Source organism: Tursiops truncatus, chromosome 12, assembly GCF_011762595.2.
Source record: "Tursiops truncatus isolate mTurTru1 chromosome 12, mTurTru1.mat.Y, whole genome shotgun sequence".
NCBI lineage: Eukaryota > Metazoa > Chordata > Mammalia > Artiodactyla > Delphinidae > Tursiops > Tursiops truncatus.
Window position 1 is genome coordinate 26,361,521 of NC_047045.1, and position 15,202 is coordinate 26,376,722.

Sequence of the window (15,202 nt, forward strand, 5' to 3'; positions counted from 1 at the left end):
ATATATATATGTACACACACACACATATACATGCAATGGAATATAATTCAGCAATAAAAAAAGAATGAAATCTTACCATTTGCTACAACATGGATGGACCTCAAGGGCATTATGCTAAGTGAAATAAGCAAACACCATATGATCTCTCTTATATATGGAATCTAAAAATTAATTTAAAACAAAAATAAGCTCAGGTACAGAGAACAGATTGGTGGTTGCCAGAGGCCAGAGGGGTGGGGGTAGGTGATGGGACAAATGGGTGAACAGTTTTTGTTTTTCTTTAGTTTAAGTTCAATGCCACTAAGTAAAAAATTAAAATATAAAAAAAAATGCTGATTCTTTGAAGGAAAGCAGATAAATCAAGTGAAAAAGCCTTTTTTAATATTTAAAAGTATTTTGTGATCTAAGGAAGTCAGAATGTACATTTATATGTTCTTCTCCCTTGGTATAAGGTATTTATTTACAATTCATATTTTTTTCACAGGGACTTGAACAAGCCCTCTTGAAGAGAAAAATTTGATAACGGTGTTAGAATGCAGAATAGAATTATCCTACACACTGAAATTGACGTGGTTAGAGTTCATATTAGTGTCACATTAGTAATAAAGCTGAATACCCTGGATCATTGGTCACATATGACCTAGAATATCTTCATTACCAAGTTTCATATTCATAACTGTTCTTTAATTACTGTACACAATTAGCTAATAATGTGTACACAAGTAACATACATTATTAGCTACTCACCAAAATCTGGAGTAAATCCTCTTAAGTAGCAATAAGTCATGTATATTTTAGAGATCTACTGGGGTCCATAGTCTCTCTAAGTAATACAATTTAAATTCAACAAACATTTACTAGTTGACTGATTTTATGATTATCAGTTTTAAAAGATTTTGCTGGAATAATGGTTGTCTTTTGACCACTCAAATTGAAATGAATATTTTCCATTTATCTTACCATTCTCCACACTCACAGTCACCTCAGCATCAGATGCATCTCCTTCCTTGGTCCATCTCAAGGTACCATTAATATGAATACATTCACAATAATGTGTACTAACCTCAATCTATTACTTTCTGACATTGCCTTTTGATCTCTTCAACCTTGGTAACTATTATCACATTAAGCAACCTTTTACAATTATTAGTATTTAGAAAAGACACCCAAGGAGCAATTAAATGTGTTGCCCTCCTTGTAGTCTGTAATTTTCCCTTTTCCTATTAAGTAGTGGACTTGGACTCTTCAGTGACATTCTTTTGATTCTCAGGCACTTACAATAAGTGCTTCCTTATTTCTTTTTGTAACCTCTGCTAATCGGGTTTCATTCCATGACTCTGTCTCCTGACTTTGCCCTAACACAGACCAAGTAATTACTACTCTTACATTTTTACCTTGTAACCACACTTTTCCTGCCTTTTTAATGTAATTTCAGTAGTGCCCTATACTCAAGTTAGGGCATTCTAGGTTTCTGAAGGTGATTTTCTGAGATGAGACATATAATCAAAGTCCTAACTACTTCTGTTCACAGCACTTATTGGAACACATTGTACATTAATCTTTCTCCACTTAAAAACGTCAGAAATTTGAAACATTTATTTCAAACAGCAAATAAATTTCATTCTGAGTATTTGGCTTATTTTTCCAGGAGCAAGCTTCTTTTAAAACACTGCATTTGAGATAAATTAGGAGTTGAGATTAACACTTCTCTGTATAAAATAGATAAACAAGGACCTACTGTATAGCACAGGGAACTATACTCAATATTTTGTAATAAGCTATAATGGAAAAGAGTCTGAAAAAGAAAAAATATGTATATGTGTGTGTGTATATATATATATATATATGACTGAATCACTTTGCTGTATACTTGAAACTAACACAACATTGTAAATTAACTATACTTCAGTTAAGTAGAAGTTAATTGTAATTAACTATACTTCAATTAAGAAAAAGAAAAAACACTGCATTTGAATCTATAAATGTAAGACTAAATAAGCACAGAAAACAAAAATTGTGCAGTGATAATTGACAAGGTTTTGTTGTTGTTGATTTTGCATATATCTAATTTATTCTGTGAAGAAACATAAAAAACAACAAAACCCTGGTATAAAATTAATTACTTCTCATTGTCAATTAAGGTAAATGCTTCACACAATTTTAGGCATAGTAAATTGTTCTAGTTTACTGAGAAGTGTGTGCATGAAGAACTCTGGTAATGAACTTGAAGGTCTAGCAGTTCACACACTTCAAGGGGACAATCCAGTCCCAAACTTTATTATTCAGCATGACCAGCCACATATCTGGCCAGCTGTTCTTGGCAATGGGATGAGAACTTCATCAAACAATTTATTTTTTTAAACCCTAAGTAGTTGTTCCTAAAAACACCAAGCTTGCCACCTCCTTGTTCATCCTAGGATTCTAGGGCTTTCAAAGGTGATCTCTTGAGTAGTAAATATTTCCTAGGTCATTTTGACTCATGAAGAGAAAACACATACCCACACATTACTCTTAGAATTCAATTTTAAGTTCACTAAATGTCTATTTATTTTAATGCTAATCTTGTGCTTGTAGAGCTTTTCTTTAGCTTTCAGATTCTCTGAAAATTCCATTTGAAATACTGAAACACGCAGACACACACAATGACACACACACACACACCTATTTTCTTTCCCTAAGTGGTAAGTAGTATTGATCACTCAGCCTAAAATAGAACGTGCAAAGCAGAGATATATTGTTGCTTTGATTTATGGCAATGTGTGTATTTCAGCTTAATGAAGATTTTCCTCTTGGGAACAGTTAGAGAATGGATTGTAGTGTTTTGATGTAAAAGGGCAAAGGAGATCTTGTTTTGTTCTGATTGGTTTCCCTATTTAATCTCAGGCAGTCTTGGGAAGTTGTGCAACAGTAGCTGAATATTCTTTAAAAATGAGCCAAATTTTCAACATATATTAGATGGAAACTAAAACAAGGAAACTTACGTTGATTGGACTATGGAACATTTGGTGTATTAGACATTTGCAGAGTACACACACGGAAAAGAATGCAGTTGTCCAGCAAAAACTTTGTCCCACCAGGCGTCTTTTTTATATTACGAATTTTTTTCATTTTGCGGGAATATAAAAGAATCATGATTGACAACTTAAAACCTAAATATGCTGCCGAGGCAGCACCAGGGCAGCAATGGCACAGAAGAGAAGGAGACTGAGTGACTGTCAGTGATCATAATTGTGTGCATGGCACAGGTAGCTCTGCACAGAACAGAGCCTAAATGAAACGTCTCTCTCCATGGGTCTTAGAATCTGATGTGATCGTACTGACAGCCAAAAACGGGCTGCTTTATTATGATTTTTCCTTTGAAAAAGGAGTTTCTTTTTATTTCCCTTTGTCAGTCACTTGGTAGTGGCATCTCCCTGACTGAAGAAAATGCGTGAGCCATGTCTGAGTGACCAGCATCTAAAATAGGCTAAGTCAACTTGGACTTCTGATGTCGGCTTTATTGCCTTTTCTTGACAAAATTAATTTATGTCCATTTTAGAAAATACTGGCAGAAAATGAGATTTAAAATTTTGCACAACCACATTATCCAGAGATAACCTCTGTTAATATTTTGCTTATATTTTCCCAAACAATTATCAATTTGTCATACATCTAAATGTAATGATTTTAGAGACAGTTGGGGCCAGAGTCTGTATTTTTGGTACATTACCATTTTTAACTCACTTTATCACTAACAATTTTCCATTGCTTTAAAGATTCTTCCTGATCATATTCATGGTTTTGGCAACTTAACTGTATGGATGTCCTCGAGTTTATTTGTAAATCATATTTATAAAATCATTTGATTTCTCAGGGTCCAAAATAAGAATGTCTGAAATTGTAAACATTTTGGCAGACAAACTTACTCATTTTCTTCTTTTTTCCCTATCGTCTTTGCTCAAATCACTCAGACTTTCTGTTTTTGTTTTTGTTTTTGTATTCCATTACACTATACTTCATTGTGTGGTTTGGTAGCTCTCATTTCAAGAGGAATCACATGTATATTCTCATCTTTCAGCCAAATGTGTTTCTAACATAGTCTTTTATAATTTCTTGCTGTTAATTTTATTAGGGTATTATCTGAATTAAAAAATTATTTATAATAGAGATACTTAGAAATAATATGCTTTACTATTTAATGACTGATGGTAGCTTAAGAAAAATTCTCAGTGTTCCTACTATTTATTAAGAGGATACATTATTTTTGTGGAAATGCTGCTTTTTATTGTGCAAAAACATTTCTTTTACATCAGCATAGTCTCTTTTTTCCCTTCTCTCTTTCATCTTAATCAGAAGGATAGGTTATATTGTTTTCCACAAAATGCTACTCAGAAACCCTATAGAAGTGATCTAAACATTATCCAGACATTCAAATTCCATATTGCATTCATTTTTCCTTCCTTAAAGCCTAAGCCTGGTTACTTACCTAATGATGTTTACACAACCTTATTTCCAAGATTGCTATTGTTAACTGTTAATTGTACAAATAGTTATGTTCCTTCTGCCATAGTTAATTTAATGTCTTTTCTGTATAGTTAATGATCATGTAATACCCTAAAGTGGTATGTGTTTTAAAAAGTATAATCTGCCATTTACCCAAAAAAGTCATTTAATATAATTGATAAGCACTATTTTCCCCCTTTTATTTGGCTCAAATACCATGGCTTGAAATATTTTTCCCCAGTTAAAAGTCTGTTTTAACATAATAATGATTAAAGATTACTATTTACAGAAATAGGCAGAGTTTTCTCTCGGTTCCTAGAGGAGAGCAGGAAGAGGAAACGGAAGAGGGCAAAATGTTGAGTTTAATATGAAAATTATAGAAGTATATTAAAGTGGGGGATACTCTCTAAAGTAAAGCTCTCCCAGGATGAAGGAGGAGAAAGTTCAGTCAGTTTGAAATTAGACAACCGGGTTCAATTTCCAGAACTGCTACTTCCTCATGTTATGGGATGGTGGAAGCTACTTAATCTTGTTCAGCCTTCATGGTATTGTGAAAGTCACTTAGCCTTTTAACCTCAGTTTCCTCATGTATAGATTACAGATAATCTATTTTGAATAACTGTTATGACAATTCACTGAGGTATTGTGCAGAGGTAAGTGGTTTGTATACCGGTAGCATTTTTTAAAAAATAAGCATTTTTTAAAAAATGGTGAAAAGCAATAGAGTGCTTTAGAAATAGACATAGCACGGAGATGGGTCCAGAGATAGATGTGAGATAAAAGTGAAAACTAGGTCCACACCTAGAGTCCACCTGAAAGACAAAATAGTGCTTGAATTACCTTTATAATGGAGGTGGGGGAAAGAAGTAGATAAAAGGGAGTTACAATTTAATGAGCGTATTAGGCACTTTTAGTCATACCGTATTATTAAATCCTTAGGACAATTTGAGAGTGAGTTTTATTATCCTCATTTCACAGATGATTAAATAGATGCAAAATAAGTTTTCTAAGTAACTCGTTCAATATCACCCAGCAAATGAAGAGAAGAATCTGGAAATAGCTCAAACCCAGACAACCAGGCCCAAAACATGCTCCTCCTATCACACCACTACCTCAATACAACTACGAAAAGCCATGCAGATGTATATTAACAATTTGCTTATTCTTTTCTTGGTCTTCTGTTAGCCGATAAGATAAATAAGGGGGGCAAGAATGATGGCCTCTGTCTGCTTTGGAGTACCTAAGGAGAACAGGTTCTCATTAACACAGAGCCCAAATATTAATGCCTCTGATGTGCTGTATTCATGAGTACTCATATTTTCTAATAAAGGGGATGCTATCTAATGAAAATTACCAAAAGGGTACGTAGGTACTTGAGGATGATGGCAATAAAATCATTTCTAAAGATGTGAACAGGGACTTCCCTGGTGGCACAGTGGTTAAGAATCCGCCTGCCAATGCAGGGGACACAGTTTCAAGCCCTGGTCCGGGAAGATCCCACCTGCCTCGGAGCAACAAAGCCTTGCGCCACAACTACTGAGCCTGTGCTCTAGAGCCCGCGAGCCACAACTACTGAAGCCCGCGCGCCTAGAGCCCGTGCTCTGCAACAAGAGAAGCCACCACAGTGAGAAGCCCGCGCACCGCAATGAAGAGTAGCCCCCGCTTGCCACAACTAGAAAGACTGCACGCAGCAATGAAGACCCAATGCAGCCAAAAATAAACAAATAAATAAGTAAATAGCATCACAATTAAGTTAAAAATCTCAAGATCTGCTAAAAAAAATATTTAAAAAAACGATGTGAACCAATCACCTAAAATATCTCTTCCCCAAATGGTAGTCCATATCTCCCTGCTTATGATGGGACACATAAGGGACAATGAGAACAAAGGGGACAAGAGGGAAAGACAAGATCTCCTTTTAAGAGTATAAAAATTTGCAATACACCTCCATATAAAAGTGAACTCACCTTACTTTCTCCAATTTTGATTGTATAGATTTAAAACGTTAAAAAATACCTAAGAAAACAAATTTAGGTCACAGTCTGGATTCAGCCTATGAGCATAAAACTTTCTATTTGTCTCCAACTGTTGAAGCCAAGATCTCTAAAGGAGGCACTGAACTCTATGGGTAGACAGAGCATTGCTGCATTATCATTTCTCCAGCTGCTGGAAGCTTAACTATGTGGTGCCATGTCCGAGAATGTGAAAGGAACATAGGATATGAAAGCATTATGATGTGTGATTACTTTGTATGTGGTGTGTGATAAAGGCTAGCAGACTCCTCTCTCCATTTGGCTTTTCAGCTTTGCACACACTTTCAGGAAAGGTTGCCAAAAATCTTTCCTCGTTTTTCTATTTCTAAATTTATTCCTGCGTAGAGGTGAATCTATATATGTGCAACTCTAATGCAAAGATCATGGTTATAGTACCTTTCCTAGGATTTGCAGGGAACATATGGAGAGCAGATTATTCAGGTTGTAAAAATTACCACTTCAGATTTGGTTCACTTGACTTGTCATCCTTCCTGTCATCCAGTTCTCTCTTTTCACCCACCATGTAAACATCACTTTGGCACAAGATTTTACTTTTGAAGTTGATGAGATCTCAGGGGCTCTTTGTGTGTGTAGGTGTGCACAAACAGGCTGCAAAATGTGAACTTCTGTTTTGATGTAAGAAGAAAGGAAGAATTGGGTCTTTATTTTTTATTTTGTAGAGATGTGCAAAGTCAACCTTCATTTACTTTTAAACGAGCGCCAAGTATTCTTAAGGCAGAAAGATTTGCTGAGGGATGGGGCAGAGACAAAATCGACATAATGACTGGTACGGATGAGCTTGAGTCTACCAGCCAAGAAGAGATACATGGAGAAAGAACTAAAGGATAAGGAAGAAGGTGAATGTCAAAAGAAAACCATAAAGTCTTGTGGAAAATTGAAAAATGGAAAAAAGTTCAGGCTGGGGAATCCTAGAAAACTTACTGTAAGAGGAAGACTTTGAAGGGCATCTTTAAAGACATCAAAGACATTCAGGGTTTTGAGAAGAGTGATCTTGGTATCAAAAATTATGATCGCAGGGCTTCCCTGGTGGCGCGGTGGTTGAGAGTCCGCCTGCCAATGCAGGGGACACGGGTTCGTGCCCTGGTCCGGGAAGATCTCACATGCCGCGGAGTGACTGGGCCCGTGAGCCATGGCCGCTGAGCCTGCGCGTCCGGAGCCTGTGCTCCGCAACGGGGAGAGGCCACAACAGTGAGAGGCCTGCGTACCGCAAAAAAAAAAAAAAAAAAAAATTATGATCACAGGCACAGAGGCAGGAAAGCAAGGGCCAACTTCATTGCATTGCAATTGGGAAGTGAGAGTCCATGAAACTCCGTTGTAGGGAGAGTTGGAAAGCTCATTTGGGGTATGCTGTAGAATGCTTCAATGCCTTGCTTAGGAGATAGCAATTTATTTCTCAGGCAATGGAAATCACTGAGATTTTAACAACAAGAATTAGATAAAAAGTGTGATTCGGGGAAGCAATTCTTGTAATATCGTAAAGTATAGATTAGAGATCGGGAAGTTAGGGGTGGGAAGAGCCAACAGTAGGCTATGACAATAATTCAGGAAAGAAGGAATCAAGTGTAAATTTGTATGATTCTGGAAAAAACCAATAGGAAGAAGTCAAAGCAAAAACATCGCTGGGAAAATCTGCACGATGACACTGCTAAATTCAAATATAGTTGGGAGGGGAGAAAAATTCAAAATAAGACTCAAGCTGAATACTTGGGATGGGGATCTGGGTAGCTCATGAGTAACTGGTATTCAAGGTGAATTCGGTTTACCTCCTAGGTTGTATTCTCTGTACTTTAGGATGAGTCAGGAATCAGGAAATGCAGTTTGTAAGAAAAGATCAAGATTTTACTGAGTAGAGAGTAAGAAACCAGTGGAGAGGAAGAGTTTGAAATACAATGAATAGACAGGAAATTGATGGTGGAAGAGGGTTAGAAACCAATCAAGATCACAAGAGGATAGTTAGCCTTAGAAAACAGGAGGGGTTTTATATTTTTCTCTCAGTAGAGGAAGGAGAAGAGGATGGATGAAAACATACAGATATTTTCAGATAGGACAGAATATATTTGAGGAAGATAGAGTTAAAAAGCCTAGATCAGAATAAAGTCCAGGGTGAGGAGATTTTCTGTTTGTGAGGGAACTATAATTGTGGCTGGAGACAGAAGAGTGTAGGTAAAATGGAGACAACTCACTGGGGAGTATGCAAGACCCTGCAAATCACGTACGAGGGCTTACAGCTGCTCACCCTTCATGAAGAAGTTCACACCAGCTGGGGGAAGTTGGTCTCACTCAATCTGTCCACAGCAACAATTTTGGTAAAGCTCAGATGGAATTTAAACGCCAACTACACTAAATAAGTCATAACAGGTTCTGAAAATATGGCTATTTCCCTGTTTCTTAGGAGTTGTTTTTCTCCCATTTTTATTTTTAATTGTCCCTTTCAAACTGTATTTAGATGTGTGAGCTCCTTCATTCTTTTTTCAGGAATATGTGGTATAACTATACATACTTCTCTAGGTTTAATTATAGATTTCTAATCCTATACTCTTTTGTTCAAGTGCTCTCAATCTAGAGCTGTTTCTTTTCTAAAATAGATGTAATAATCATCAGTACTTACACTAAGTTTTATTGAAGAGTATAGAGCTATACTCTATACCTTTTATTGACGGTATAGAGCTGATCTGCCACATCTTTTTTTGTAAATTATGATACATACTTTTATTTCCATAGTGCTTTCACTACTATATGTAACATACAGTTGATTACAGTCTTATAACAACTTTGTAGTAGGTATTGTTTTATTGCCATTTTAATTGTGACAAAACCTACTTCTAGAGAGATTAGGCAACTTCCCTAAGGTCCACAAGTTGACTTCACTTGGTAAGTGGGAAGAATTAACTTAGACACTGATCTTCCTACTCTGTCCTGTGTTATGTCTATTCAGTTAATTAAGTTGAAATTTGGGGATTCATGTATAGTAATTAGTCATTATTAAACTTTACCTTTAATTTAGTTAACAGATCCTTAACTTAGTCTTAGGTACTCACAATTTGCTGATTCCTGTGAGAAATCAACTAAGTAGAAGGATTATCTCTGTGTTCTTAAGGAATTGGTATTCTATTTAGGAAATTATAACACATGTATGCAAATCTTCTTAGTGAGGGAGGGTATGTGAAATGAAAGGTGTGTCTATATTACAAATTTCTCATTTCCTAGTGTTTTTTTGTTCTCTCTACATTGTTCACTTCCTGTATCAAGAAAAAAAACTATGCTTAGATGAAAGAGATTGCTGGTCTCAGGGTCATCAAATGACAAATTACTTTATTCAGCAAAAATCATTAGACAAATTTTTGAACCTAGTTAAGGGCAAATACAGCAAGTTTCTGCTAAGATAATTCTGTTACATTGAAAACATATTTCTAAATAAAAATAATTTTTCATTTCTGTTTTAGTATATATTACGTGAGCCCCAAATATACTTTTCTCTCTTTATTTATACAGCAATGCTAAAACTTTGTTGGCAAAGAACGGGTGATATCTACTGCAAAATATTACTAATCAAAGTTATACCTTTGCTACCTAAGAGATTTGCTTTTGAATTCCTTTAAAATAAGGACTATCAGTTTCTTATTCATTCCAAAATAGTTCTTTCTTTTTAAAATTCTCATGAAGTCCTCCTGCTGCTCTGTATCCATCTGGAAACAAGGCAAGAATAACTAAGTTACCATCTTCCTACAAATTGATGTTAACCACTTAGTAGCCACTGAAATAAGCTTTTGGCTTCAGTAAAATTTCATTATAATGTGTTCAATTTTCCTCCTTTATTACTGCTTAACTTTCAGGACTCCTGGTTGAAAGTAATGAAGACAAAAAAGGACATCCAAAATGATACTGATTGGTTAATGTTCCCACATTTGGAGGGAAAGAAACATTCTCTTGAGCCAAAAACTGATTTGCTTTTCATGGATTCTACTTTGAGAGCATTAGAGAAGAGAGACATTTGCATATCCTATATATTGTATAAACTCAGCCTTCTCATTATATCTAGGATTGGATTTTATGTACCTTATTTCAACAATATCCAGATCATTTATGAATTATGATTTCAAAATAATTTAAGTTTAATTTGTAACATTTATGTAATGTTTTATATCCTCTGACATCTAGGCCTTGTTTTATATTTCCTGTAGCATTATTCAAGATGTTCTACATCAATTGTTCTTGACCAGGAAATATTTATAGTAAATGGCCCTAGGCCAATAATATGTCTTTTGCTTAATAAAATTGCACTCTGAATAGTTTAAAAGGTGCCTGTGTTTAATGGCAAATATAACACTGGCTGCTCCTTTCCTGTGCCAAGTTGCTGTCTAGTTCAAGGTGTTAAATAGCATAATGAGTTTGGTCCCTTCTAATACTGAAATAAAGACCCAAGAGAACTTCCACAGAGAGGGGGTTTTACAATGGAGATGACAAGTCATTGTGAATATGACTTTTCCGAAAGAGGAAAGCTTCTAACTTTTCAAGGCTGTGTTCGTTCTCCTAATTCATGAGGTGGTCAGAAAGCTGTGCCAGACAGAACTGTCAATAGTTTAAGACGTATTTCAAACACTGACATTCAAAGATGTTAATATTGCTTTTTTCTAATTTTGCCTATGTGAACATTATTCTCTGCTCAGAGTAAGTGATTTGGTAAAATAGCCTTTTATTCTCACAAAATCAATTCTGTGTAAAAAGTATGAATTAAATCTTTCAGAAATCCTAAACTGTAGCTTTGGTTTGGATGAAACAGAAGTTTTTAGTGGTTATGGATTTTTTTTTGGGGGGTGGGAGTGGAGATTATAGAGTTTGACTTAATTAAGATTTGAAAGTAATGCCTATGGACTTACACTAAAATAAAAATTCTTTCTGAGCTTTGATTTTTTAAAATTTAATTATTAACACCTTTAAGGGAATTAATAGACTATAGCATATCTCATAAAGAAAAAAACTATTTACTATTTTAAAATAATTCTTCTTATACATTTTAGATACATTTTAACCTGTTGGAATTTACCTTTTCATATATTTAATAATTGGGCTTACTAATGTTTTACACAAAAGACAAGCTTAAGATCTAGAAATCAGACCTAGTATAAAAAATTTCTAAAAATAAATTCCCTTGGTAAGCCATATGAATGATGCATAATGTAGACTTTTACTGCTGTCTATATTCTACGTTGTAGAATATATTGATGTCATTATAAAGCAGTTGTTTCCAAAGATTATTTAGAAGATGTTATTTCCAAAACTAATTTCTGATGAAATATATTGAACAAATATATTTAATGAAGTTAAGCAGATTTCACATTTTATTACAGGACTTTTCAGAGCCTTTCCTATGATAAAACTCATTGTGATTATCTGAACAAATGTCTATAAATGTAGAATGCATTTCCTAAATTCTTAAATCAAGAAAGCTTCATTCACAGAGCATTTCTGTGGGGTATTCTGTCCAAAGCATAGACCCAATCTCTACCCAACAAAAAAACCCACAATGTTTCCCTCTGTCCAACAGAACATAGTTCAAATTCTATTATAGTTTATAATTTCCCTTGAAATTGGCCCCAATCTATTTTAATTCTTCATTTACTGGCACCCTCTTCTATTGCCCACCTTTCCACTGGGAGAAAACAGAAGATCTTTATTTTCCAAACAGTTCAGGTACTCAAAATTCTAGCTTATTGGATAATTAACTTTTGTATTTTTAGTGAAGAAAAAATTGTTATACATAGAAAACTTAAAATAATATTCCCCTTAGGGAACATGGCCTGAGACTATCATCTAAAGCTCTTTGGTTGAGGTTTATAACAGATATGCCTGTATAAAATCCTTTACCATAATAAGTGATACCACAGCAAAATTCTAGGTTTTATATGTGTGTGTGTATAACTGATATATTCTACTGATTTAAGTGAGATACACTGAAATTGAATTTTTAAAAATCCCTATTATCTTTCCTTGGCTTGATGAATTCCTCCAAATAGGTACTGAAACAAAATTACCAGTATTGCAATGCTATATCTTCATGAAAATAAATGTATTTAATTTTAAAATTTATAAATATTTATGTCAACCATCTCTGGAGGAATTCTATAACTGTAATTAAGTCTAAATAGGTAACTAAAACTTTCTGTTGACCCAATAAGCTTCATTAATAAAACTCTACTCATTTTTGATCATGTGTTCAGAGACCACTCAGTTCTATTTTTGAATGAGGGGTTTGCTATATAAATGATGAATTAGTTATAGCTAGTCACTCATCACTAAGTCTCACAAAGTCCTTGAAAATACTTTGCAATTTAATTCAAGTGATATGATTTGAGCTAAGTACAAAGTTATTAGATAACTTATATTTGGCTTTGTGAATAACTATTTTTATTTTAGTTAATTTTAGTTTATTATAAATAATATGTATTCTGTCTGATTATAATATAAAAGAACACATTTAAAATTTTGAATTATATAAAGAACATGAAAAATATTAACCATAAACAAGCCACTCAGACATGATAATATTTTGCAATTGCTCCTAAGTTCATATATATGCATACATATAAATTCAATTGTGCATATAATCCATATTTATAACAAATAAATTATTTAAATTTATATGGATAATGGAAATACATTAAAATTGAGATTGTAAGCAGCCTGCTGTGTCAATTAATCTTATATTGTGTGTGCTTTCCTCAGTCTTTATATGGTCTAAGAAAACATTGATTGGATCTTCACTCATACTTAATCATTTAGCTGGACATTGCTTGTTCTCAATTACAGTCAGCCCTCCATATCTGCAAGTTCTGCATCCACAGATTCAACCAACCAGCAGATCAAAATTATTAGAAAAAAATAAAATTCAAGAAAGTTCCAAAAAGCAAAATTTGTCACATACCAGCAACTATTACCTAGCACTTACACTGTATTTACAATGATTTATATTGTATTAGGTATTGTAAGTGATCTAGAAATGATTTAAAGTATACGGGAGGATATGTATAGGTTATATGCAAATATTCTATTTTATATAAAAGAGTTGAGTATCGCAGATTTTGGTATTCGGGGGTGGGTCCTGGAACAAATTCCCCCGGGGATATCAAGGGATGGCTGCATTGACTACTATAAATAATATTGACATAAATATGCTCACTTATAAATCTTTGAATGAATAAGATTATATCTTTAAGATGAATTACTAAAAATTCATTAGATCAACCTACTAGATACATTTACTATTCTTTGACCTGTAACCTTTTATCACACTGCCAACTGCAATGTGTGAAAGTATCTACATTAGTGTCCCTATCACAGCATTAATATAATATTTTTGAATATTTTGAAAATTAATTGCTTAAAAAGACATTTTTGTCAAATTCATGTATTAGTTTATTTGGTTTGATGAAACATTTTTTATATTTATTGACTATATTTTTGCTTTTGTTAGTTACCAGTTTAGATTCCTTTTCTTTTTAAAAATTAGTACACTCATGTTTATTTATTTAGAAGATATTTATGTTTTTAACCCTGAAAATATCCTATGTGCTACAAATATTTTCCCTGCCTGCCTCTTTCATTTTAACTTCATTTATAGGGCTATCATAATATGGAGGTTTATATTTTTAACCTCAGTAGCAACAGTTTCGTGCTCATTCCTCCCAGATTTCAGGGCCACTTTCTTGAGTTAACCCCATATTGTCATTTCTGTTTTTATTTCTTCTGGCATTCACATCTAGATGTCTAAATAATTTGCTCATAATAAATTTCATCAATTCAATCCTTGATAAGGGTTTGCTAATTTACATCCCCTTCTATCTCCAACTCCAATTAGTTTTGTAAACCCATCTTTAATTCCTCTGTTGCTTATAATTCGATCATTAAATCAATACCTTAAACATATAGGTAATAAGTACTTCTTCATTCCCTCGTAACTTTAAATGAACTTATCAAGGACTCTGCCATCTCATTCTTTCTCTTCTCCCTTACACCTGTGTTTTGCACACTTTATTAAATGTTTCTTGCTTTATTTATAGGTTGGTTCTAAAATTTGAAGTAAGCATTATTTATGATTATGACTAAATAGATAAAATTCACTGCAGAATCATATAGTTTTCTATAATTACACTTCCTTCTCTGTGCTTTCAGTGTCACAACTCCAGTACCACTCAAAAGCGTCTTCTTTGTTAAAGCCTAGTAGGTGTCTCAAATTACACTGTTTTTGCTCTACTTCATATTTGAATCAGGCTTTTGCAGAACTGAAAAATGTTCCTCCTTTGGTTCCTCCTAGAGCTGCTAATTACCTTTCTTTTGTTTTGTTGGGAAAAAATTAATACATGCTTTCTTCTCCATAAAGAATATTTGTGGTTGTAATGATGCCATTATATTTTTATTTTTGATGTACTCTTTCTCCTCTATTTTTCTTCGTAAACACCAAAGTCTCCTTATTTTGTCTTGGATAGGCTTCTTTACAATTGATCTGTGGCTGTCATTTACAGTTGTTTGTTTTTCCTGAAGTTTCTGATTGCCTGTTATTTCATACCTTATTTCTTCTAATGTCTCTATTATCATAATTATCCTGTGGAGCATCTTTTTCTCAAGCCTGATCTTTTGGCCAAATGTAGCCCTAAAGGATTAGATCAACT

General features: G+C 34.0%; 1 long non-coding RNA gene across 1 annotated transcript in view; it reads left to right on the forward strand.

Moving 5' to 3' along the window:
* Positions 1–11,330, forward strand: part of LOC141276080 (uncharacterized) — a 157,537-nt gene extending 146,207 nt beyond the window's left edge. The window contains exon 6 of the long non-coding RNA XR_012325019.1: positions 10,370–11,330. This is a non-coding gene — a long non-coding RNA (uncharacterized lncRNA). The remainder of the gene's footprint in view (positions 1–10,369) is intronic.
* Positions 11,331–15,202: the final 3,872 nt, after the last annotated feature.